This window comes from Mauremys reevesii, linkage group 17, assembly GCF_016161935.1.
Source record: "Mauremys reevesii isolate NIE-2019 linkage group 17, ASM1616193v1, whole genome shotgun sequence".
In the NCBI taxonomy this organism is placed as follows: Eukaryota; Metazoa; Chordata; order Testudines; family Geoemydidae; genus Mauremys; species Mauremys reevesii.
This window is the reverse complement of record NC_052639.1, coordinates 12,767,121-12,791,997: the sequence shown is the minus strand read 5'-3', so window position 1 is coordinate 12,791,997 and position 24,877 is coordinate 12,767,121. Positions and strand designations below refer to the sequence as shown.

The 24,877-nt window shown below is 53.1% G+C and overlaps 1 long non-coding RNA gene and 1 pseudogene across 2 annotated transcripts; one reads left to right on the top strand and one right to left on the bottom strand.

Annotated features, from left to right (window-relative positions):
- Positions 1-5,611: 5,611 nt before the first annotated feature.
- LOC120385020 lies at positions 5,612-10,901 on the bottom strand. Of its 2 annotated transcripts, XR_005589212.1 has the most exons (4): positions 10,853-10,901; positions 8,436-8,518; positions 7,350-7,504; positions 5,612-5,756 (listed from the first exon to the last, which is right to left on the bottom strand). It is a non-coding gene; the product is annotated as an uncharacterized LOC120385020 (long non-coding RNA). The 2 variants fall into 2 exon arrangements; XR_005589211.1 differs by lacking the exon at positions 10,853-10,901 and having other exon boundaries at positions 8,436-8,587.
- A 6,189-nt stretch (positions 10,902-17,090) lies between these two features.
- LOC120385234 lies at positions 17,091-17,297 on the top strand (annotated as a pseudogene).
- Positions 17,298-24,877: the final 7,580 nt, after the last annotated feature.

Genomic DNA, 24,877 nt, shown 5'->3' with positions numbered 1-24,877 from the left:
GGCATGGGGAGGAGCAAGGGCCATTAACACCCAGTCGCTCTGTCCCAGTCATTGTGGGGATCCCAGCCCAGGGGTCTGGCCAGAGCCACGTGAGCTCAATGACATCAGCGGGAGTTGCAGAGCCACCCCCTGCAATGGGGCATGGGGGGAGCTTCTGGGAAGTGGGTCCCTGATGATTTGGAGCAACTCCCAGGGAGGATGGGACAGTGAAGGGCCCACTCTGCCATGGGGCCACAGGGCTGAGGGTCTATGGGAGGGGCAGTGTGGGGAACTCTCTGCCATGGGGCTCTGGGACTGAGGGGCAGTGTGGGGATCTCTCTGCCATGGGGCCCTGGGACTGAGGGGTCTGTGGGAGGGGCAGTGTGGGGATCTCTCTGCCATGGGGCCATAGGGCTGAGGGTCTGTGGGAGGGGCAGTGTGGGGATCTCTCTGCCATTGGGCACTGGGGCTGAGGGGTCTGTGGGATGGGCAGTGTGGGGATCTCTCTGCCATGGGGGCATAGGGCTGATGGGTCTGTGGGATGGGCAGTGTGGGGATCTCTCTGCCATGGGTCATTGGGGCTGAGGGGTCTGTGGATGGGGCAGTGTGGGGATCTCTCTGCAATGGGTCATTGGGGCTGAGGGGTCTGTGGACGGGGCAGTGTGGGGATCTCTCTGCAATGGGTCCTGGGGCTGAGGGGTGTGTGAGAGGGACACTGTGGGGATCTCTCTGCCTTTCGATGCTTACATGGGAGGGAGAAACATTAAATCTGCTCTCCCCATCCCTTCTCACCCCTGTCCTTCCTCTTCCCCCCTCCCCAGCAAGAGTCACCCTCTGCCCTTGTCTCTCTGATGCAGAGACCCCCACAGACCAGTCAGAGAAGGACTTTGCCCCTGAGGAAAAGACAGAGGAGGATGAAGACCCTGACACAGAAAGAGAGGAAGAGGAGGAAGATCTAAAGACAGAGGAGGAGGAGAAGCAGGAAGAGCAAGTCCTGATTAGTGAAAAAGAGGAGGAGGTGGAGGAGCTAGTGATGAAAGAGGAGGAGAACATTACCACTGAGGAGGAGGAAGACCTGGACACAGAGGAGAAGGGGGAGGAGGAAATAGCTATAGAAGAGAACAAGGAGGAGGATGAGAACCTGTTTGCAGAAAAGGAAGAAGAGGAGGAGGAGGAAGAGGAAGAGGAGAATGTGTCTGCAGAAAAGGAAGAAGAGGAGGAGGAGGGGGGGATGTGTCTGAAGAGAAGGAAGAGGAGAATCTGACTACAGAAGAGGAAAAGGAGGAGGAGAACTTGTTTGCAGAAGAGGAAGAAGAGGAGGAGGAGGAGGAAGAGAACGTGTCTGCAGCAGAGGAAAGGAGGAGGAGGAGAATGTGTCTGCAGCAGAGGAGAGGAGGAGGAAGAGAACTTGTCAGCAGAAGAGGAGGAGGAGGAGGACCTCTGCACAGAAGAGGAAGAGGACTTGATCACTGAGGAGGAGGAAGAAGAAGGTAAAGGAAGAGGAAGAAAGGAACACCTGATCATGGAGCAAAAGGAAGAAGAGAAGGACCTGGCCATGGAGCAGGAAGAGGAGCACCTGCCTGTGGAGGAAGAGGACCTGGCCACAGGAGTGGAGCACCTGGCCATAGAGCAGGAGGAAGAGGAGGAGGACCTGGCTCCAGAGGAGAAAGAGGAAGACCTGGCCATGGAGAAGGACCAGGCCACAGAGGAGGACAAGGAGGATCTGGGTCAGGAGGAGGAGAAGGGAGAGGACCTGGCAATGGAGGAGGACGAGGATGTGGCCATGCAGGGGGAAGAAGAAGAGGCGGAAGAAGAGGTAGAGGACCTGACTATAGACTAGGAGGACCCAGGAATGGAGGAGGATGAGGATGTGCCGATGCAGGGGGAAGAAGAAGAGAAGGAGGTGGACCTGGCAATGGAAGAGTAGGAGCAAGAGGACCTGGCCAGAGAGGAAGATGAGAAGGAGGAGAACCTGGCCACGGAGAAGGAGCAGGAGGAAGAGGACCTGACCAGAGAAGAGGACGAGGAGGAAAGGAGGAGGAGAACCTGGCCACAGAGGAGAGGGAGGATCTGGCCAGAGAGGAGGAAGTGGAGGAGGGGAGGACCTGGCCATGGGAATGGAGCACGTGGTCATGGAGAAGAAAGCAGAAGAGGACGACTTGGATGAGGAGGAGGATAAGGAGGGCAAAGCCAAGTCCTCCTCCACCTCCATGGCCAATTCCTCCTTGCCCAGATGCATAATCCATTCCCATTGCCAGACTCTTGCCCGCGGTGACAATGAAGGAGCAGGAGAACTTCTGGGCTGCACAGTCGGGTGTCACGGGGACGTCTGTGGGAGCCATTGACAGTGTGTTCTGTGTGGGCCATTTTCCTTCTCTGACCCAGGGGTTCTCTGCTCCCAGAATCTCAGCCAGGGAGGCCACCCTGCAGAATATGGCCCCAGTTTGGTGATGGGCTGCAGGAGTCACCACGTAGCTGTGCAGCAGCCATAGCACCTGCATTGACCAGGGACCAAAACCTGCAGCCCTCACAGCCCAGGCTGCCCCCACGGATGGCAATGGGAGTGTAGCCTGGGCAACTAGCTGCTGGGCCAGGGCATATAGAGAGGACTCAGAGATGCAGCAAACCAGTGGGCAGAGAAGTGACGGACGTAAGGGAAGAGGAGAGCGAGGAGATCGGGGAGCTGCTGCAGTCAAGGGACCCCAGCCAGAAGAGAGAAGCTGGGTGGGTTAGACACACAAAGTCCTGCATCTTGGCAGGTGTTAGACTAGATGAACCTTGCCAGAGGCGGCGAGTTATATGGGCCTGTGGTGCCGGGCTCCAGCAAATTCAGGGCCTCGAGGGCCCGGCTCCACCAATGTTCAGGGCAGGGTTTCTCCCCAGCCCGACCTGCCACTCCCACGTGCCACCCCAGAGCATCCCCGGCCCTGCCTGCCACCCCACGTGCCTCCCGGCCCTGCCTGCCACCCCACGTGCCTCCCAAGCGTCTCTGCCTGCCCCTGCATCTCCACACTGTGCTCCCTCACTGGCCGCTGCCACTGCAGGCTACAGGAGCGGCGCTGGGGGCAGGCTGAGGCGGCTGCTGCGCCTGTGGAAGTAGGAGGCATGGCAGCCTCCCCGCCCCACCAGGTGACTCCAAGTCGAATCTGAGGAGGGCTTATCCCGGTTGGACCTCCTGAGCAGCAGCCTGGTGGGGCCTGGGTGAGTGTCTTGTCCCTGGGGGGAATCCTCCCCTCTGGGCCCCCCCCCCCGCCGCAGGGCAGCCTTCCTGCTGCACCCCAAACTCCTCATCCTGGCCCAGACCCACACCCTGCCCCCCCGCCTGCACCCCAACGCCCCGTCCCCGCCCAGAGCCTGCACCCAACACTCACACCCCCTCTCACACCCAGCCCCCCAAACCCCCTCCTGCACCCCAAACCCCGGTCCCATCCCAGACTCTGCACCCAGCCCCCAAGCCCCTCCTGCACCCCAACCCCTGTCCCAGCCCAGACCCTGCACCTAGCACCCAAACCCCTCCTAGAGCTTGTGCCCCTTCTGCACCCAACCCCAACCCCTGTCCCAGCCCAGACCCTGCACCCAGCACCCAAACTCCCTGTTTGTACCCTTTTCTGCTCCCAAACCCCAACCCCTGTCCCAGCCCAGACCCTGCACCTAGCACCCAAACCCCTCCTGCACCCCAACCCCTGTCCCAGCCCAGACCCTGCACCTAGCACCCCAACCCCCTCCTGCACCCCAACCCCTGTCCCAGCCCAGACCCTGCACCTAGCACCCAAACCCCCTCCTAGAGCTTGTACCCCCTGCTGCACCCAAACCCCAACCCCAGTCCCAGCCCAGACCCTGCACCTAGCACCCAAACCCCTCCTAGAGCTTGTGCCCCTTCTGCACCCAACCCCCAACCCCCTGTCCCAGCCCAGACCCTGCACCCAGCACCCAAACTCCCTCGTTTGTACCCTTTTCTGCTCCCAAACCCCAACCCCCTGTCCCAGCCCAGACCCTGCACCCAAACTCCCTCGTTTGTACCCTTTTCTGCACCCAAACCCCCACCCCCGTCCCAGCCCAGACCCTGCCACAAGCAACCCAACACCCACCGAGAGCATGTACCCCCTTCTGCACCCAAACCCCAACCCCCTGTCCCAGCCCAGACCCTGCACCTAGCACCCAAACTCCCTCCTAGAGCTTGTACCCCCTTCTGCACCCAAACCCCAACCCCCGTCCCAGCCCAGACCCTGCACCCAGCACCCAAACTCCCTCCCAGAGCCTACACCCCAAACCCCCTTCTTCACCCAAACACCATCCCTGGACCTTGCAGTGCCTTCTAACCTGATGGGTCTATAATTCTTTGATTCTAGCATCTGTCACCTAAAAAGAAGGGCTGGCGTGTCTGGATTTCCTCCGCATCCTCTGCAGTGAAGACAGAAGCAAGGAACTTTTTTAGCTTCGCCGCAGTGGCCTGGTCTTCCTGGAGTGCTCCTTTAGCACCGATTGCCTAGTGGCTTTGCTGACCGTTTGGCAGACTTCCTGCATCCCATGTACCCTCCGCAAAAACAAGGAGCGCCGCCTCTCCGAGCGTCACACCGCCCAAGGCCCCGCCCCGAGCGTCACCCAAGCCCCGCCCCAAGCGGCGCCCCACCCAGTCCCCACCCTGAGCGGCGCCCCACCCACATCCCCGCCCCGAGCGTCACGCCGCCCAAGTCCCAGCCCCAACACGGCACCCCGCCTCCTAAGACCCGCCTCCCCCCCGCGCCGCCTGGCCAAACAAAAAAAATAAAACCAACCCCCGAGTGCCGCCCCCTCCCAAGGTGCCGCCCCAGCACGTGCTTGGTAGGCTGGTGCCTGGAGCCGGCCCTGATCCCATGTACTTAACAACCCTTTGCTGTTAGTTGTTGTGCCTTGGCTAGTTGCTCTTCACGTTCATTTTTGGCCTCTGCCCTATACTTTTCATTGGACTTGCCAGAGTTTACGCTTCTTTGTCTTTTCCTCACTAGGATTTGACTTGCCAATTGTGAAAGGTGCCTTTTTAATGATCTTAGAAAGGCTCTAGCGGCTGCACCAGCGCGAGCCTCTCCTAAACAAGGCCTGCCATTTTACTTGCACCTGGCAACTACTCCAGCAAGCACTGGAGCTGTTTTGCTGCAAAAACAAATTGGCCAGGTGAGACCGATGGCCTATGGTTCCAAAACTCTCAGTGAGGTGGAGGCGAGGTTTTCAGCTTGCGAACGTGAGGTATTCGCCCTGGTATGGTCCCTAACACATTGGGAATATTTAAGTGGCACAGCTCTCATTGTGGTGAGGACATGCCATACTCCAGTAAAATATGTCATCTCTGGAAGAATTAATGAGGAAGGGTATCCTCTCCCGGCTGGCGGATGGACTCTAAGTCTGGTCAATCGGGATATTCGTACTGAGAAGATCCCCCCCATACGAGAATCCTTCCCTATGCTCCGATTACCGCAGGAGATGAGCACGAATGTCCGTTGCCAGATCCTGATTTAGACTTACTATCTCCATTCTTCTTAGCAACATCCTGGGAAGAAGTACAAGGAAAAGGGTTAACACTCTGGGCAGTTGATGGGAGTGCTTGTCACCACGAAGGGCATCCTGTTGCAGGGTTTGCTGCAATCCAGGAGGACACAGCAAGTGGTGCAGGGTACGGTGAGGCCGCCGTCAGCACAAGCTGCACAATGAATTGCGGTCCTGGCAGTATCGTCTGGGGTAGCACCTGAGGAAAACATCTGTCTGTGTTCTGCTTCTAGTTGGGTGGTTCAAGCCCTTCCCATCTGGAAGAAAAGAGTTCAAAGTAAAAGCCCATACGAAGGGGGTCGGTTCTGGCCACGCTTGACAATCAGGCCAATCAGCTAGCAAAACAAGCTGCTAGGTTAGGATCAGCATATACATGGGATAAGACCCAATTTCAGCTGCTGTAGTTAAGATGCCGTCTCCAGATGTGTCAGCAGGCCATGGCATCTTGACCCTGCAAAAACAGGATAATGATCTCCAAGCCCTTTTAACAGCAGGGAAACATCAAGGATATGTAAGGACAAAAACGGATTGATTATAGCAACATCACCAAACTGTGAATTACCTGTACTGGTTATGCCAATAACTCCACGAAAAGAACTAATAACTGTAGCTCATGGCCAGGGACACTATGCTGCGTCCAAAACTTTGGAACGGGTGTCTAAGTGGCGTGGTTGCCTAACATAAAGGAGGAAATACTGGAACAAACCTTTTCTCGATTTGGTATCCCATCAGAAATAGATTCAGACAGAGGACCACACTTTGTGGGTGAAGTCACAAAAGCGCTGTGTGCGGCCTTAAACATCAAACAGCGGTTGCACATAGCTGCTCACCCGCAAAGTCTGTTATCGTTGAGAGGCTAATAGAGCCATGAAAACTGCTCTTAGAAAAGTAATAGATGTGCAAGGAAGGGATTGGGATAGCAAACTCCCATATATCCTAGCGGCCATGCGATCTACTAGAACTGTGTGAGGGTTTTCACCGCACGAGATGCTAACTGGGAGAATTATGCACACCCTGAACTTTAGTGGGTGGGAGGAGTTCCACCGGATGAGTACCTTCCCAGGGTGCAAATAGACTTATACATGTCACAGTTGCTAGACACCATCAGCAGTCTTCAACATCGAGTAGCTCCTCAACTAAAAGCTAATAACCAAGTCATTAGTGCTTGGTTAGGCCACATTAATGATGTAGGATGGGTGGTTGGTACAAAGGTAATGGTTAGGTATTATATAGAAAAGGAAATGTCCTTAGTCCTCGTTGGGTGGGTCCAGTTATCATAACAAACGGAGCAAGTGCCTCTGTATATCAGGTTCAAATACCAGCAAAGAAGGGGATCAAATTAAAGTGATTCCATAGCAGCCAGGTAAAGGAATGGAAAGGAAATCAACCCATTTAACTGTGCCAATCATATTTTCTCTTCCATTCCTAGATCGACATGACCGCCATCATCCTATTCTCTATGTATATAGGTTGCACTGTATTTGTTAAGGTTTGGTTAATTGATTTGGTTGAAGGTGACCATCTGTTCTGTATAACAGGGAGTCATTATGCCACAGAGGATCCCATGGCCACCCTGGATCCTTTGGAACAAAATGACCCCATTTCTGTTTTAATGATCAAGGAAGAACCGTGCTGTGTGCTCAAGTGGGTCAAAGAAAGATCGAACAAGGCAGGTATATTTCAAGCAGTAATTTCAGAAATGTGCCTTAACTATCAGGCTGCACCTGTGGGATGCAGAGAAAAACAGAAATGTCATGTAAGTGGGATATAGTAAAACCTCTTTTGGGAATTGTACCAAACTTAGGGTGCCCAACAGTTCTCAGATTTGCGGTTGCATTAAATTGAAGTACCTGAGCATGTACCATGGGGTGGGTTTCTGGAAATATATCAGCTCCTTGGGTTCATGAAAGACCTAGTGCCATGTTCAGAATTAGTACTCCAGCACAGTCCTTCCTTCTCGGCTCTCAATGTACTGTTGTATCCACACCTTCTTGCGATAGTTCGTCTATGCAGGAAATGGATGTAAAGCAGGAAGAGTCTTTTCATTGTAAAACTTTCTACTGCAGTAAGATCAAGGTTAAATTTTCCGTAAATAGTTAGACTTGTATAGGAGGTTTAAAATGAATGTTACAACGGCAGACTCTGGTAAATGGTCTATGGTAGGTCCGTATGGAATAAGAGTATACCAATTTGTTTTGGTTCTTCCTTCTCCTATTCCTAGTTTAACTGGTCCCGTGGTAATTAGGGAAGAAGCAAATCAAACAGTTATTACACATCCCCAGTCTGCGATAAGGAATGTTTTAATCAGCACTACCCCCTCTGTAATACTATGGTTGTATTTGGGTTCAATGCAAATTTTTCACCATGTGACAATTTATTCATCGGGTGGGTCATAATTTGGCAAAGCCACAGGTGTCGGCAGTTACATCTTTTTAAAACAGGTGTAACACCGACAAGAGGGGGAAATGTTAATTTCAGTATACATGTTTGCCGAATTATTCTGTATAAAAGTTAAAATAAGTTCTGTAAATCAAAAGGCCATTTTGTTTTGGTAAAAGGACAAGGCGACCTCCATTGGGGGTCAGGTTCTTGTTCCTCAGTACCTAGAAAAGGCGGGAAAGTGGGAAGAGCAGGAATCTGACCTTGCCCAGCAACAGCTCCCTACAGAGACCAATGAGGGGAGGGGCCAGGGGCACTGGCTCTTGAGCTTTTGAGCTGTCAGAGGTGCAGGTGGCTGCTCTCTCTCCTGGTGCGGTACAATCTTGCCACTGGCTATGGGCCTGCAATAGCTACTTACTAATTAAGTTGGGGTTGTTTGTTTGTTGTTTTGGGAAAGCAAACTTGCATACACGGACCTGGTCCGATTAGTTAGATCAATCGTGCACTCAGGACGACGCAAAGCGGGTTAGGGTGGGAGTTAAGATAGGGATATGTACCTGTCTGTTTCATCTGTTGTCCACGGTCAGTGTTCACTACTGGCTTCTCTTTTCTGGATCCTGCACCCCTTTATCGCTGATGTCTGTAAAGATAGAACATCTTGTATTATAAGTGCCTGTGTGTTATTCCGAATCTCCAGAATCATTAATCCATTCCCTTTCCATTCCTTCCTCTCCTTAGCAAATAAAGTGTTGTTGTTTTATTTTATAGCTTTGTGTGTGTGGAGTTCATTAAAGTCAGCTCTGATAGATGGCCTTAAAAGGGGGACTCAGCGGAGATAAACTGTAAGGCTCCCGAGATCTTCTGATCAGATCGGCCTAGAGAGATAAAAATCCTTACGCTTGTTGAACCTCATCAGATCTCTTTTGGCCCAGTCCTTCTTGAGAGTGGGAAGGGGCTGGGACAGCAGCTTAAAGCCACATCTCCCCAGGGCAGCACAGCACATCGTGCAGCACAGGGGGCACATTTCAGTTAGTTTCACTTTGTGCAACTTAACCCTGAGGTTCTCAGCCCTGTGAATGAGACTGTGGAATTACCCAGCCAGTGGGAAAGACTGTGAGTGTAAAATATTCCCAGGGTTGTTCCATCCCTGGGGGACCATCTGCCTCTGGAGGCTGGGGATGGAATCAGGACCTTTCACTGCCAGGCTTCTGCTTATGACCAGGACTACGTCAGCCGTGATCAAGTCTAAACAGTGACTTCCAATGAGCCTTAGCCCACCGACTGTTGTTAACGGGCAAGGCGGAAAGGCCTCAATTTACAACAATGGCCTAATTTTGGGTACCTCAGTTTCTCCCTTTGAACTACAGGACTGCAGGGAACTTGTTCCAACTGCAGCCACAGCTGCATGTGGAGTCCTTGGGCACTGCAGGTGTCCAGCCCCTACGCATGTAAAGGCAGGATCCCATATTTGGATCTGACATCAAGAGACATTCTTGAAATCTGGCCCCAGCCCACCACTGTGCTCTGCCTCCCATGCTGCCCAGGGTGGGCCAAAGGGGCTGTAGGGAAGGGGTAAAGCCCTCCCCGACCCTGGGAAATTCCTCCCACACAGGTGCCACTTGTGCCTCCCCCCAGCAGCTGTAGGCACAAGGAGTGCTCGGGGAGGGGGGAGCATGGACAGGCTGGAGGGGGAGGGGGTGGAGCAGGGATAGAGGGGTGTGACCAGGGTGAAGCTGCACCTCAGTTTTATACAGGGCCGCCGAGAGGGGGGGGCAAGAGGGGCAATTTGCCCCGGGCCCCGCAGGGGCCCCTACGAGAGTTTTTCGGGGCCCCTGGAGCAGGGTCCTTCACTCGCTCCGGGAGCCCCGGAAAACTCTTGCGGGGCCGGGCCCTTGGAGCTTCTTCTGCTCCCGGTCTTCGGCGGCGGGGAATCCTTCCGCTCTGGGGTGGAAGGACCCTCTGCTGGCGAATTACTGCCGAAGCGGGACCCGCCGCCGACGTGCAGCCCGGTCTTCGGCGGTAATTCGGCAGCAGGGAGTCCCCGCCACGGGTCTCCGGGGCACTTCGGTGGCGGGTCATGAAACGGAAGGGCCCCCCGCCACCAAATTACCGCCGAAGTGGGGGCCCCTGCCGCCGAAGACCCCAGGCCCCCGGAATCCTCTGGGCGGCCCTGGTTTTATACCCTGGCAAAGCCACTAACACCATTAAAATGAGTGCAGCACACTACTCAGCTGAGCTGCAACCTCTATATTAACCATGTAGTTAAAGTGCTGCAGCGTCGTACTCAGGGAACTAGCAGCATCTGCAGCAGCATCTCTGCTCAGCCCAGCTTCCCCAGCACAGCTGAATTCCCTCCTTCTCCCAGACGGCTGCTTTCCCGACTCCTGCCCCAGTCCCCGCTGGCTGCTCCCAGATCCCCTCCTGCAGTGGAATGGACACGTGGCCTGAGAGCCCTGGACACTGGATTTCTCTGTTCACCCCACACCATCGACCCTGCAGGATCTCTAGTGCAAGCTCCCCTCACCCGCTTCCCTTTATCACTGGTTTGCAGCCCCAGCTGGGGAAAGCTCATTCTCCATGGACCAATGAGTCCCTGGTCGATCTGCTGGGACTCACAGACAGGGAGAAAATCGGTGCAGGCCTTGCTGGGTGTGGTTACGGGTGACGGGGTCACCTACCCCACTAGGGCCCAGGCCGAGATCCCAGCACATTCCACGCTAGCCCCTGACCTGCCATCAGATGGACTTTCAGCTTCTGTCCCTGTGGTGGGGGGAGGCATTGGGTCATTGCCCTGGGGGAGCTGCTGGGCGAGGGAGGCGATTTACCTGCTCACAGACCCAATGGGCTAGTTTTACTTTGGTTATTATAGTTGAAAAGTCATGGAAGATGGGAGAGATTCCAGCAGACTGGAAAAGGGCAAATGTAGTTCCCATACATGAAAAAGGAAATAAGGACAAGCCAGGCAGTTACAGACCAGTCAGCTTAACTTCTGCACCAGGGAAGATAATGCAGCAAACAATTCAGGAATCCATCTGAAAACATCTAGAAGATAATAGGGAGAGAAGCAATAGCCAGCTTGGATTTATCAAGGACAAGTTGTGTCAAACCAGCCCCCGATAGCTTTCTTTGACTGGGTAACAAACCTTGGATGGGGAAGCGGCAGATATGGTTTATCTAGACTTTAGGAAGGCTTTCAATGCAGTCTCACATGACCTTCTCCTTAACAAACTAGGGAAATACAACCTAGATGGAACTACTCTAAGGTGGGTGCATAACTGGTTGGGAAACTGTTCCCAGAGAGTAGTTATCAGTGGTTCACAGTCAGGCCGGAAGGGCATAAGGAGTGGGGTCCCACCATGCTCAGCTCTGGGTCCAGTTCTGTTCAATATCTTCATTCATGATTTAGATCCTGGCATAGAGAGTACAGTTACATAGTTTCAGAGCAGCAGCCGTGTTAGTCTGTATCCACAAAATGAACAGGAGTACTTGTGGAACCTTAGAGACTAACAAATTTATTTGAGCATTAAGCCACTGAGCCATCCCACCCCACTCCAGGGGCAGCCATGTGCTGGGGAATGACGCAGGGCAACAATTTCCCACCTACACAAGGACAAATCGCTGCAGATAACACGGGTGGAAAATGCCCTCACGAGAGAAGATTTTAAACTGACGTTTGAGACTCATGGGGAGAACGGGGGAAATCGGGGGAGACGGGAGAGCTGATCATTGGAGGGGAAAGGGGGGAAATCGCCCCAGATTTTATAGCCCCGTGTGAGACACTGAGCGAGAAAAGGGGCAGAACTAGAGAGAATTTGTATCGGGGGCGAGAGCCAAGTGGCACAAACAGGGACAGGATCCAATTAACCCCCTCCCCTACCCCGCCCACCACTTCTCCCCACTTGGGAATTTCCTGGCTGCACAGAGACAGTTCAACCCCTCTCCCCGTCCCACTGACCTTCCCCTCCAACTCCAGCTTCTCCCCTCCCTGCCTGACACCCCCCATCTCCCCCCACACCACAGGGGATCCCCCCCCCGCCAGGCCCCAGTCTCTGCCCCCCAAATCCCAGCAGTGCCGGGGGCAGCTCCTGCTGCAGCTCCACTGGGGCTGAGGCAGCTCTGAGGCTTCTCCCGGGTTCCCCGGGGCAGAGTCACTTTCCTGCCCCGCCCCAGTGCCCCCGGGTCTCTCACTCCCGGGGCTCCGTGGGAGGCTGGACACCAGGGATGCAGGACGGCAGGAATGGGGTGACAGGCCTCCTGTTCCTCAGTCTCACGGCGGGACCCAGGGGTTCGTCACTCCGGCTCGGGAGCACTGGGAAGACCCGACCGTGGAGGGGCCGTCGCTGGGGGGGGGACGGCCCCGCGCAGGCGCTGAGCACGTCCTTATATCACTTCTGTGGCGGGAAAAGGGCTGAGGAGATGGAACGCTGAGGGCTGGTTTTGGCGGGAAAAACCGGTTTGGACTGGTTTGAGCCTGTCCCCTGATGGTAAACAAGTCCCCTCTCAGAGATGGAGTCCAGGGGTCAATAGTTCATATGCTCCAGATTGGATCTTATTTTAAAGCCAGTGATTTACTTCGTAGACATCTTATTAACCAACTAATGGAACCTATTCAACAGTTCATACTTCTCACACCTAACAATGAGATAAAAAGAACACAGACAAGCCTTGTCAGTAACAGCTAATGTCCCAACTGGGACGCACGTGAGCTTGTTGCAGAGCTGCTGCTCAGGGATGGGAACCTCCTGGCACCCCAGCCTCCAAAATCACTCAGGCTGCACTTTCTGCACGACTAGGTGCTGGCTGAGGGGGGCGTGGGAATTGGTGGCCTCTGCTGCAGGTGATGGGAATCGCAGGTATTTAAAGCCATGGCCTAGAGGAGGGAAGTGCCTAACTCCAGAGTCTGCAGCTGCCTAGGGCCAGGGCTGAGGATTTAGAGCCCCTAGTGCTGCCGTTGCAAGGTTCAAGCACGCTCAGCCCTGGCATTGCCACCCCTCCTGCGGCTAGTAGCTGCAGCTGGCTAAGGCTGGCCTCTGGGAACTGGCCCCATGGCTGTAGCCAGAGAAGCTGCAGGTGGCTCTGTGACTACTGGGGCCATTAAGCTAGAGCAGCTAAAGACACTGGAGTTCACCTCAAGGAACAGAGGGCACCAGTAGGACAGGAATGTCAAGGGAGCAGGGAAGGAGGGAGCAGGTCAGGCTGGCAGAGGGAGCTTCCAGCTGGGTGGGAGCATTTCCAAAGTGGAAAGGAAACAAGTATGGGGAGAGGTGGTGGTGACCAGGTAGCAGACTAGCATGTAGATGGGAGCAGAGGGAGAGAGGCTGGTGGCTTCAGATTCCCAAGGGCTCAGTCCTGACTTTGGGGAGATGGTGTTTGCAGGTGGCTGGTTCACATGGCAGGATGGGGGCTGGGGGGGGGGGATCTGTCAGAACTGATCAGGTATCTGCTGGCTTTAGAACTCTGAGCTGAGACTAGGACCACCTGCCGTGACTGGTGACATGGGGGGTACTGGAGACATGGCTAGAGAAGGTCTGAATGAGGAAGGAGATAAATCTGTGGGGAGTTTCCTTGATCACTATGAAAGTTCTGCTCACTGTGGACACTGGTAAACCCACATGGGTGTACAGCTCAATAAGAAAACCCGGGGGCTGAGGGAGCTGTGTATGGCAAGGCGTACAGTCATGTAGGGGTGTGTGATCAAAATGAAAAATGTCTCTGAGGTTCAGTACCGGGTATCCTATGGCACCAATGGCACTGCCCCACCAGGCCCACACTCGGAGCCCACAGTGACTACATAGGGGCCTACAAATATGTTTGGTGCCGGGACCCACAAAAGGCTAATCCGGTCCTGACTGCCTGAGCACTATTTCAGCCTCACATTTTTGGGTGGACCTCCTACAGTGGGAGCTGCAGAGCCCTCCCCCGCAACACCCCCCCTCCCTCCTGGTGTTGGGAGGGGAACAGGAGAAAGAACAAAATAAGCAAGAGAAGAAGAGAAAGGAGGGAGGAAGGGATGGAGGAAAATGTGAAACAAAAAGGACAAACCCTAATGTCCCCAGTGATTCTAAGGGACAAAATCCCAGGTGCGCAATAAAATTCTGCCTCTTTAAGCTCGTGTTTTCCATGCCTAGAATTCAACTCTCACCAGATGGATCAGACTGAACAGGTTTCAAACCTCCAGGAGGCTCTTACCTTCTAAACAGGGACGGCTGTTTTCTAGTAAAATCACTAAAAGGGAAGGAGAAAACTCGAAAGAGGTTCCTCCTGGCGCTCACGTCCATGAACCCGAATACTCTCTCAGTCCTCAGAGAGAGACCTGGAGAAGGAGAAGGAGACCTGGAGAAGGAGACTTGCTCCAGTAAAGCCACAGGGGTCTCTGAGGTTTCCCTGGCCCCTCGCCCCTGTCCTGCCTGGCTGATGTCAGCATCTCTCTGTGAGGTCACCACCTCCCCACCACCTTGGACCAATAGGCTGAGGTCCTGCAAAAGGCCTTTGTGATGTCACTGCCACACCCCTCTCTTGCTGGGTTATCGTCATGACCCTGGCTAGGCACTTTGCAGGTTTGAGCTACTCCTGTGGATCACCCCACTCAAGGAGCGTTCGTTCTAGGCAGCAAGCTAGACAGGGAAACATCAGACGCTGCTCCCAATGCTACCCTCAGATTTTCAGAAATTAGTCGACTTTATGGCAAGAGACCATTAGAGCATCTAATCTGACCCCCTGTGTATCGCAGGCCTCCTGTAGGACACAAGAGCTACTTTTGGGGCAAACACATTCCATAAAGGCATCTAGTCTTCATGAAATGACATCAGGAGATGGAGAATCCACCACTTTCCTTGGTAACTTGTTCCTGTGGTGAATCATCCTCGCTGTTGAATATTTGTGCCTTAGTTGTAATATGAATTTGTCTCTTTTCACCTTCCAGCCATTGGGTCTTCTTAGGCCTTTCTCTGCTCGATTCAAGAGCCCTTTAATACCCAATCTTTTCTCTCCATTAAGGCACTTCAACACTTCAATGAAGTCACCTTTCAATCTTCTTTTGAGAAGCTAAACAGGTTGAGCTCTTTCAATAGCTCACTAGAAGGCATTTTTCTCCAGCCCTCAGAACCGTGTCACCTCCTGTGACATTACTGACATAATCTGTAACTGTATAGATCACTGTTGCGACCACTGTTCTATATTCGCAGCCAATATTGTAGAAAGGTTGTTGTGTAAGAGGTCTATGGAGAGGTTCTGATTGGCTGATTATAATGATGCTATCTCTAGATGTGTATCATTTTTGTAGTTGATGTTATGAATATTGGCTCTATGCTGCCCGTATTTCAAACTTGTGCTCTGCTTCCAGGGAACACCCCAGCCAGACAAGTTGGTGTCAGTTCTGCCTAGCCTGCTTGATGGCCCATTACGGACCATCAGCTCTACAGTCGACCCACTGAGAGAAGGCAGATACACCTTGTGACTCAGCAAGCTATGGAAGGACCTGCCTATAGACAGAACTCTAAGGTTTTTCTATGCCATGTGCTTTTTAAACGGTCTGCATGTTGCTTGCAGGCTCCTAACACTTGCCACAGCAGCTCCTTTTAACTTCCATCCAACCATCTGTACTTATGCCGATAGGTCGACTTTAGGTCTTTAACTTTGATTGGTAGCTGAGAAGATGGTAAATTGGACAGAAACCCGTTCGACAAACCTCTTCATTTCCTTGTTATTTCCTGACTTCTTTATTCATCACCTTTTCCTTATTTCCCAGCAGATTGACTAGATCTGGGTGCTAGCAGGGGGACCTGATGGGCTCCTTATTTTCCAGTTTCTTTCGGAAGCATTGAACTTGCCAGGGCACAGTCAGATTCTGGATGCTCATGGAAATGTAACACCTCGTGCTCAGCTTTAGTTCTGTTTCTCAACTCTTTTGGAAAATCGATCTTTAGTCTGACATGCAGCATCCTTGCATTAGGAGATGGCTAATTAATAAGACCACAAACCTTGGCAATCAAATGGAACCTGAAGTCCATAGAAGACCCCGAAAGGCCCTTGGGGAGTGGAGTGCAAGTTGAGGAAGACTTCCCTGCACAGCTTCTCTCTCAATTCTCATTTTCCTGTATTGAGCACAAAAGTCGGGAATCAGCTCAGGGTAGGGTTATACCATGTGTGTGCAGTGGTTAGACAAGAAACAGCAAGGAACTGGACTGGTATGGAGCAAAACTATCTTATGTGTGCCTGATAACTGTACGTTTGAGAAGGAGCAGAAAAGAGCATTGGGGCTGCGGGATAGCGCTTGCATAGGCTTTCTTTGGCCTGTTTTGCTGTAAGAGTAAAAGTGAGAGATTGTTAGTCACAGGTCAGTGGGTGGGTTTATGCAAATTAGGAGTGTACAGGGAAACCAGCAAGAGGAAGGAGGGTGAAAGACTTCTCTGTCTTTGAACAGAATTGTGTGTTAAGGGCTCTTGCTTTGAATTCTTCCAGTGGAGTCATTTCGGGGAAGTGATCATAACTTTGAGTTACCTAGTTATCAAAGTTTTGTGAATGGTGTTTGGTGTGTGTCTGGGAGCTCCTCGTGCTGAAGTAGAAAGCAGTGGGGGAAGAGCGGCTGCCTAGCATTTGAGACTCTTAGCATTGTTTCTCGGCTCCTTGGAGCTAAGATCAAATGTAGGAGCTAAGATCTGGTTCAGAGATATTTACACAGAGTACGTCACGGCCCACCATCAATGCAAAGAGTAAGCCGGCATGATTTCACGCACCCATAAGGCTGAAATGACCTGTAAACTTCCCCTGTTAGACTTTATTTTTTGAGCCTTAAACCAACCACACTGAACTCTGCCCTGTGAGGATCATCCTATCATCATTACCCATTTGGTTCATTTATTTATGCTCATGACTATCCATAACCTGTTTGTATGAGTGATGTACCCTCACTGCTTGTTGGCTGTACCTTGAACTCACCCACCATATACCCCGCATTGGGGACATGACAGACTGTGTATATGTATGTGCCGTCCAATACCCAAACACTAATATCCCCTACAGCCTGTATCCTACCCACAATGACACAATAACTGACTCTTCAAACATTTTGTATCGTTTATTTTTAAATATGCTCTAATAAACTTTAAATTTGCTTCTTGGCTTTTTGAGCTCAGAGGGGGTGAGTAGTCTCTTGGTCTCTTCAAGGCTGTGATCAAATGTCTTGATGTTTTGGTCTTTTGGCCTCGAGATGAAAACCTTATCTGTGTCTGGGGAACCTTGAGGTAAAAAATATTATCTAAGTTATATCTGTTCTTATCAGTTTAATATCTGATAGGTCCTTTGTTGGAGGACTGTATGTTAAATTTATTTTTGAAACAAGGGGATGGAATAGGAGCTTGCTCTGTCCACCCCATGCATTGACCTGGTATTGCAGTGTCTCCAGGACCAGTCTCTCTTCTTTTGGGGAGAATTGTCTGGTTAGAAAAGCAGAAAAAGTTTCACTCTAAAGATGCTGATTTGAGAAAAAAAATTTAAAGTAGTTGAAAAATCAGGCCTCTTTAGCACTTTGGTTTCTTCATAACAACATATTGTTAAAATTTCTTGGGAGTGTTTTCTGAGTCTACAGATGTGAGTTTCTTTGTCTTGCTGGCAGGGGCGGCTCTAGAAATTACACGCCCCAAGCAGGGCGGTGCGCGCGCCGCTCTTCCCGTCCCGTGGCCAGGGCAGAAGTGTCTGCGGCGGGTGCGCTGGTCCCAGCTCTGGTGGAGCATCCGCAGGCATGCCTGCGGGAGCTCCGTCCGAGCCGCGGGACCAGCGCACCCGCCGCAGGCATGCCTGTGGGAGCTCAAGTGGAGCCGCGGGAAGAGGGGACCCGCCGCAGTCTTGCCTGCGGCAGGTCTGCTCGTCCCGGGCTCCGGTGGACCTCCGCAGGCATGACTGCGGAAGGTCCACCGAGCCAAATACCGCCCTGCCCCAACAACGCCGCCCCACGCGCCTGCTTGGCGCGCTGGGGTCTGGAGCCGGCCCTGCTTGCTGGAGGATTGTTTTAAAAGCTGAGATTCTTCTGTTTGCTGTGAGTCTTTTCAACAATATGAGGGATGAATGCTTTCCAGACTGAGGGTCTGTTTGGGAGATGGTTGGTTGGGGGCGGGGGGGGGGGGTTCTGTGTGTGTGTGGGGGACACACACAGATTGGCAATATTCGAGGTCACATGTATATCAATAACTGGATGAGTTACACAGACTTCTCCCTTCCCAGCCTATGTTCCATGTATCTTGACTGGGCCTGTCGCCCACCATCCCAGAGCAGAAGCCTGAAGCCTGAGCCCCACCGCACGTGGGGAGGTGGGGAACTCCCACTGGTTGCCTGCTCCTGCAGTGTTTATGACTCCGGAAGGGGGTAGGGACCAGCCCCTGCAGGCAGCCCGGGGGAAAGAGCCGCTGCTTTGCTGCCCCTGACTCCCCCTCAATTACAGCCCAGGAGCCTGTGGCCACAATAAAAGCCCCTGGTGGCCACACTTGAGAAATGCTGGAGCCTCACAGTAAACAAATCCCAGCAGGTTAGTCACTCCCTGTCCCCCACCCTGGGAATTTCCTGCCCTCTCCCACCCAGACCAACCTTCCTGGAAGTTCCCACCCCCTATGTATTTACTGCCCTTTCTCCCCGCCAAGGGAACCCGCCAGCAACTCCCTGATCATCCCTCCAGCAACTGGCTCCACCGCAGCCATTTCCCTTCCCCGGCCCCTGGGAGGACGGAATGAGCTGGAGCAAAACATGGATGTTGCACTGCAGCCTGTTAGGGCAAAAAAGGCAACTGGGGACATGTCAGAACAGGAAATAATTTCACAGCACAATTCCCCCCAGGCTCTTTCCCTGCACACAGATATTCCAGCTTGTCCTGCATGTGACAGAAACATTCAAATCTAGGGCTGGCAATTAATTGCCGTTAACTTACGCTATTAACTTAAAAAAAATCATGATTAATCTGTTTTAATCGCACCGTTAAACAATAGAATACCAATTTAAAATTACGGGATTATATTTTGTTTTTCTACATTTTCAATATATTGATTTCAGTTACAACACAGAATACGACGTGCAGTGCTCACTATATATAGTTTTATTACAAATATTTACACTGTGAAATATAAAGTGCTTTAGGGCAATCTCTGTATCATTAAAGTGCAACTCGCATATGTAGCTACTGCTCCCCCCAATGTTGGGCTGTGCCCCCCTAGGGGGCTGTGAGGGGGGAGCAAGGAGCGACATCGGGGCTCCCTGCCTCCAGGTCACCTTCCCCACCACCTGGGCGGCATAAGGAGAGGACAGAGCGCAGCAGCCCAGCCCCCTCCCCCGCTCCGGGACCGCCCCTGGCCGCGAGCGGGATTCGAATCCCAACGATCGCAGCGCGCGCCCGGGGAAGCGGGGGCAGCGAAGCCTGGGGCCGAGGGAACCGGCGCCCCACCACGCGCCGAGTCTCTGTCCCGCGCCTCTCCGCCAATCAGGGAGCGGGAGGGGCGCGCGAAGTGACGAGTTACGGCCCTCCTCCAATAGAAGGTCGCGTAAGAGAGAGCGAGAACTACGCTTCCCAGAGTGCACCGGGAGGGGGCGCGTTGCCTGAGCAACCTGCCGTCACCTCCGCTGTGAGACGAGCCAGGAACTTCAACTCCCAGCCTGCCCCGGGCGCCCCGTCCTCTCCAGCCCAGGTGAGGGCGGGTCCCTGGGTCAACCTGACACCTCCCGCCAGCGCAACTCCTCATCCCCGCCCCGCCCCCAGAGAGCCCCGCCCCGGTGCAGGGTGTGACGCTGCCCGCGCAGGAACGTGCTGCGCCGCCGCCTTCCCCGCACAAAGCGGCTGGTGGGGCGGGCCGGGTCCGGCTCTGCCCGGGGCTGGATCCACGTGTCCGCCCGCAGGATCTTCCCGCGCCCTTGTAACCCCGGCTGGGTGTGAGCGGGTCCGGTGGGTCCGCCGGGCCCAGGCACCGCCGCGAGTCACCCCGACTCCCGCTGCCCCGCCCCGCCCCTGCCCCGGGAGCCCGGCCCAAACACCCGCTGCAGGGACAGCGACACCCGGACAGACCCGCCCCGGCCGGAATGAGTCCTTCCCAGCCCCCAGCCCCGCTGTGCCCGCCCCAAAGCCCCGCCCCTCGCTGTGCCTGCCCCAAAGCCCCGCCCCTGCCCCGCTGTGCCCGCCCCAAAGCCCCGCCCCGCCGTTGTGCCTGCCCCTAAAGCCCTGCTCCGCCCCTTCCCCAAAGCCTTACCCCGCCCCATACACCCAAAGCCCTGGCCCCGCCCCGCCCCCTCGGTCACTGCCCACCTGTGTGGGGGCACCAGCACTGTGCCGGGTCCTGATGGGAAATTGTCCACGCTGGCCCAGGAGAGACGTGTGTGTCCCTGCTGCCTCCTGCTGGTGGGGCTGAGCCCCACTCTGTGTGTGTGGTGGCTTTGTGTGGGAACTTGGCAGATAAGTATGTGAGAGCTGAAGTGTTTAGACTTCAAGGTCGAGGCTAGTTTTTATCTGCTGGTAGGCAGTAAATAGGATGATAAGTCAAACAGGTGTTAGGATGATAATTACCCTATGGGGTTACAGCTGCGGCTGTGTAAATTTTGTTAACCAATTAGCAACTGCTTGCTTGCCTGCTTCAAGAGTATAAAGATGTATGCTGGAGAGAAATAAAGAACCTTTGCTGCCAATCAAACTGACTGAAGAACTTTGTTCATATACGCCTGCGATGCAACAAATGGTGACCCCGACGTGATTGAATGAGGACAGTGTTGGTGGCCTGAACTGAAAGGAGAAAAAGAGAGGCGCACCTGAGTCTCAGTGTCGAGCGGCTAGGAGCCGCAGGGCGTCCGAAAAGAGGGGCGCACCTGAGCTCAGTGTCGAGCGGCGGCTGCAGGGCGTCCGAAGAGAAGGGCGCACCTGAGTTCAGTGTCGAGCGGCTAGGAGCCGCAGGGCGTCCGAAAAGAGGGGCGCACCTGAGCTCAGTGTCGAGTGGCAAGCCGCAGGGCATCTGAAAAGAGAGGCACACCCCAGCCCAGAGGTGAGCAGCTAATATGGGAACCACTGCATCAGCGGAAGAAAGGACGGTGCATGAATGTTTGATGCGCATCGCGGAGCGGCAGGGAGAGAAGCTCCCCTCTAATACGTTATCCCGTCTGCTGCGGTGGGGACGGAGAAGGGGACTTTCTGTTCAACCAAGTACAATTTTTGATAAAACTGTTTGGGAGCGGCTAGGCTCCGAGCTTTGGAAGTCGGTGGCTCAGGGCGATAAGGAGGCCTTCTCCCTGAGTCCAGTATGGAATAAGGCGAAGGAGATAGTAGAAACTCTCGTGGCCGAGGCAGGAGTGCAGGTGGCCCTTTCTGAGCTTTGCCGCCCAACGCCCGGAATGCCTTCTGTGTTGCCGGTTGGAGCCAGAGAGTTTTTCGGTGGTGAGGACACGGTGATACCTTTGGCTTCCAACCCCTACCCTATGGATGATGTTGCCCCTGCTACGGCCCCGCTACCCTCCAATGTGGCTATCGGCCCCGACATGATTGATCCTGCTACGGTCCTGTTACCCCCCGATACACCCGAGCCTATGGAGACAGCCTTGCCGTATGCGCCCCCTCCAAAGCCATGCCGTGTCCACGGGACCTGGGGGTGCCACGATTGCGGGGGAACGAAGGGGGCTCGGGTGGAACATGTGCCAAAGCCATATCCCGATTTGACTACGTTTACTCAGTCTGATGCCTTCTATAAGGAGATGGAGCGCCAGGGTCGACAGCTGCAGCATATATGTGACAAGTTGGACCAATTGGAAGGTCTTCCACCTGGATCATCGCGATCGCATCTTCACAAGTGCTTTCATTCGACTCGCCCCCCCGCCCCGCCTGGCCCCGGGGACCCTCCAACTGGGGACCCTCCGGATCCGGTACAGCGCTGGCATGGGGTTTTAAGAGAAGCCATCCTTGAAGGTCTAACACCTGAGGCCTTTCCGGTGATTACGCCAGACCCTCAACACCCTAATCATAGACGGTGGGCCCCTTTGGACTGGAAGTTGATCCGTGAGGCACAGAAATCGATCATGGCTTATGGACTAGATAATCCGTATGTACAGTCTATCATTGAACAGGTATTTGCTGGCCAAGCAATGTGTCCGTATGATGCGATTAAGCTAGCTGACATGCTTCTTACACCTACACAGAAATTGTTGTGGAAAGATGATTGGGCTAAGAGAGTTGACTTGGCTCTTGTCCGCAATTTGGATTTACCGGATGATGATCCTCGCGTGGCCACTGCTGATACGTTTTTGGGAGCCGGTCGCTTTGTTGACCCGCATTTGCAAGCCCGCCTCGATCCCCGGATCCTGCAGCAATCGCAGGAACTGGCTTTGGCTGCCTTTAAAGCGGTGCCCCAGATGGGAAAGCCGAGCCCTCCCTACGCTAAAATTATGCAAGGCCCATCGGAACCGTATTCCACCTTTTTGGATCGCCTTCGAGAGGCTATTGATAGATCTCCTAATCTGACGCCAGAGGCCAGAACTGCAGTTGGACTTGATCTTGCAACCCAGAATGCAAATCCCACTTGCCGCCGTATATTAGCCACCTTGCCCAAGACTGCGACCTGATGGAAATGATTGAGGCATGTGGTAGGGCCGCTATGCTTGAGGAGACGGATAAGGCAGCAATTCATGCTAAGGCACAGGCCTCTGCACTGGCCGTGGCATTACAACCCCTGCTCGGGCGACAGCGGGGGGCTAGAAAACCTACCCGGCCAGCCGGCCCCTGTTTTGGTTGCGGAAAACCCGGGCATTTCCGGCGGGACTGCCCTATGCAAAATGAGCAGCGGGCCTCTGATGTGTTACCTGAAGCTGCAACTGGCGCTTGCACACGATGTGATAAGTTTGGACATCGCGCCGCCGACTGTTGGGCGCGTTACAAGAAGGATGGAACACCACTGCCGGGAAACGGATCACGGAGCGCCCCTCGGAGGAGCGCGACGACACAAGTGCCTCCAACCAGCAACCCGGCTGCCTGGAACACCTCACCGGAGCAACCCGTGGCAGTGCCGGAGTGGATTTGGCCACAGCGACAGATGTAGTTTTACAGACTGACGAGGTTCAAGTTCTTCCTTCCAACACCGATGGTCCATTAGGATTTGGACTGAGTGCCCTTTTGATCGGCCGCTCGTCAACATCAAAACAAGGTATTTTTGTTTTGCCTGGCCTTATTGATGCCGATTATACGGGGAATATTGGGATAATGGTACGTGCCCTTTGTCCCCCTGTGACTATAACTGCTGGTACACGTCTTGCTCAGTTAATACCTTTCAAGGGATGTGTGCCCCGATCGACCCCGATTGACCGCGGGTCTCGAGGGTTTGGATTCACTAGCCCTCCCCAAACTGCCTTTGCTATGGACATCACTTTGCGCAAGCCCACCCAAACTGCTCGGCTTCAGGGATCCGATGGGCGGCAGATCACTCAGGAAGCTCTTATGGGGGATACAATGCAGAGTGGGGTAACTGAGGCACCTGTGACGACAGAGGTAGAAGATACTGTGTTTACCTTGGAATCAGAGCCCACTGAAGCGGTTGCAGCTGAGGCCCCCATGCAGAATGATGTAGGAGATGCGCCATCTAACCTAGTATCAGAATGCCCAGGGGCAGTTGTAAATGGGGCCCCTCTACAGAGCGCCATGTGTCCTCAAGAACTGCCTGTGTGTAGAAAGGGAGACGAAGAGGAGCAAGAGAATTTAGCTGTGCAGCTGGCAGATACTGGCTCACCCATTTTAGTACTGAAAGCTCTGGGGCTCAAAAACATTTGTGCCTGTTACAGCTGCAGCAATTGAAGAACAAATCATTGCAGAAACTGTAACATCTATGGAAACCTCAGCTGAAACTTTAAAGCCTTTAGAAGCAGTGCCTGGAAAACTATTTCCTGAACTAGTCCAAGATATTACCACTGCTCATTCAGGATTTGAGGCTGCAAACAGTAGGACTGAAGAAACTGCAACAGTGTCAGTATTAGAGATGACTGCTGCAATGGTGGATGGAATGACTGAGAAAGCAACAAGATGTACACACCCTGAGCCCCTGGAGAACAACTGCTTGTTAGCTGTGCCAGGATCCCGTTTGTTTGATCCTCCCTGATTGATTTAATTGATTGAAATAATTTTTGCTTTGCCTGAATGTATAGGATGGTGTCCTGATAATTTCCCCCGTAGAACTTGAACCACGATGGTGGTGGAACAGAAGAAAAAACACTCACATCATTGATATTGCCAATGTCTAGAAATTCCTGACTAAAAAGACATTGAGAACTGACCCTGGTAAAGAAGCAAAGAATTGCACACTGGCAGGAAGAAATTTGGGACTCCTGCTAAAAAATGTGGTATTGATTGGATTTTGGGATTTATTTTACAGGCTGCGCCCTGTGTTGTGGAATTTTTTTTTAGCATGTATTGCCCTCCCTAATTGGATTGTAAATGGTATTACCCCCCCATTACTACCCCTGTTTTTTAGAGCCTAATTGTTTTTTGTTTTTAAAGTTTGAGAAAACTCAGCCAAAAGGTTTGTTGAGTATTCTCAAAGGGGGGGGGGAGTTTATGGTGTTATTTAGGCATAAATTTAGGTAATTTGGGAGAATGGCTTTGAATTTATGTGACCCAAAATACCTTTATGTAAAGTGCTTTGGATCGGGCCCAGGCAGGCACGCAATAGATAGAGAACTTGAAGAGGAAAAAAGGATCGGGCCCAGGCGGCGGGCAACAGACAACAAGCTTGGAAAACTGGTTGATAACTTTGAGGGTGTAGTTGATAGAAAAGGTAATTAACTACAAGCGAGTAATGTTAGGCAGAGTAAAAAGTTAACTCTGTGGTTGCTAAAGGGAATAATAGCTGAATTTTGTAAAAATGCTGAGAGAAAAGTTTTTGGTGTTTTGAAATTTTTGTAAATACATGTAGGCAAAGAAATTAGTTTGTAATTGTTTGGCTATGAATAATTTTGTTGCATTAGCTGAAGAATGTATATTGTGCTATGTAATTGTAATTGTATT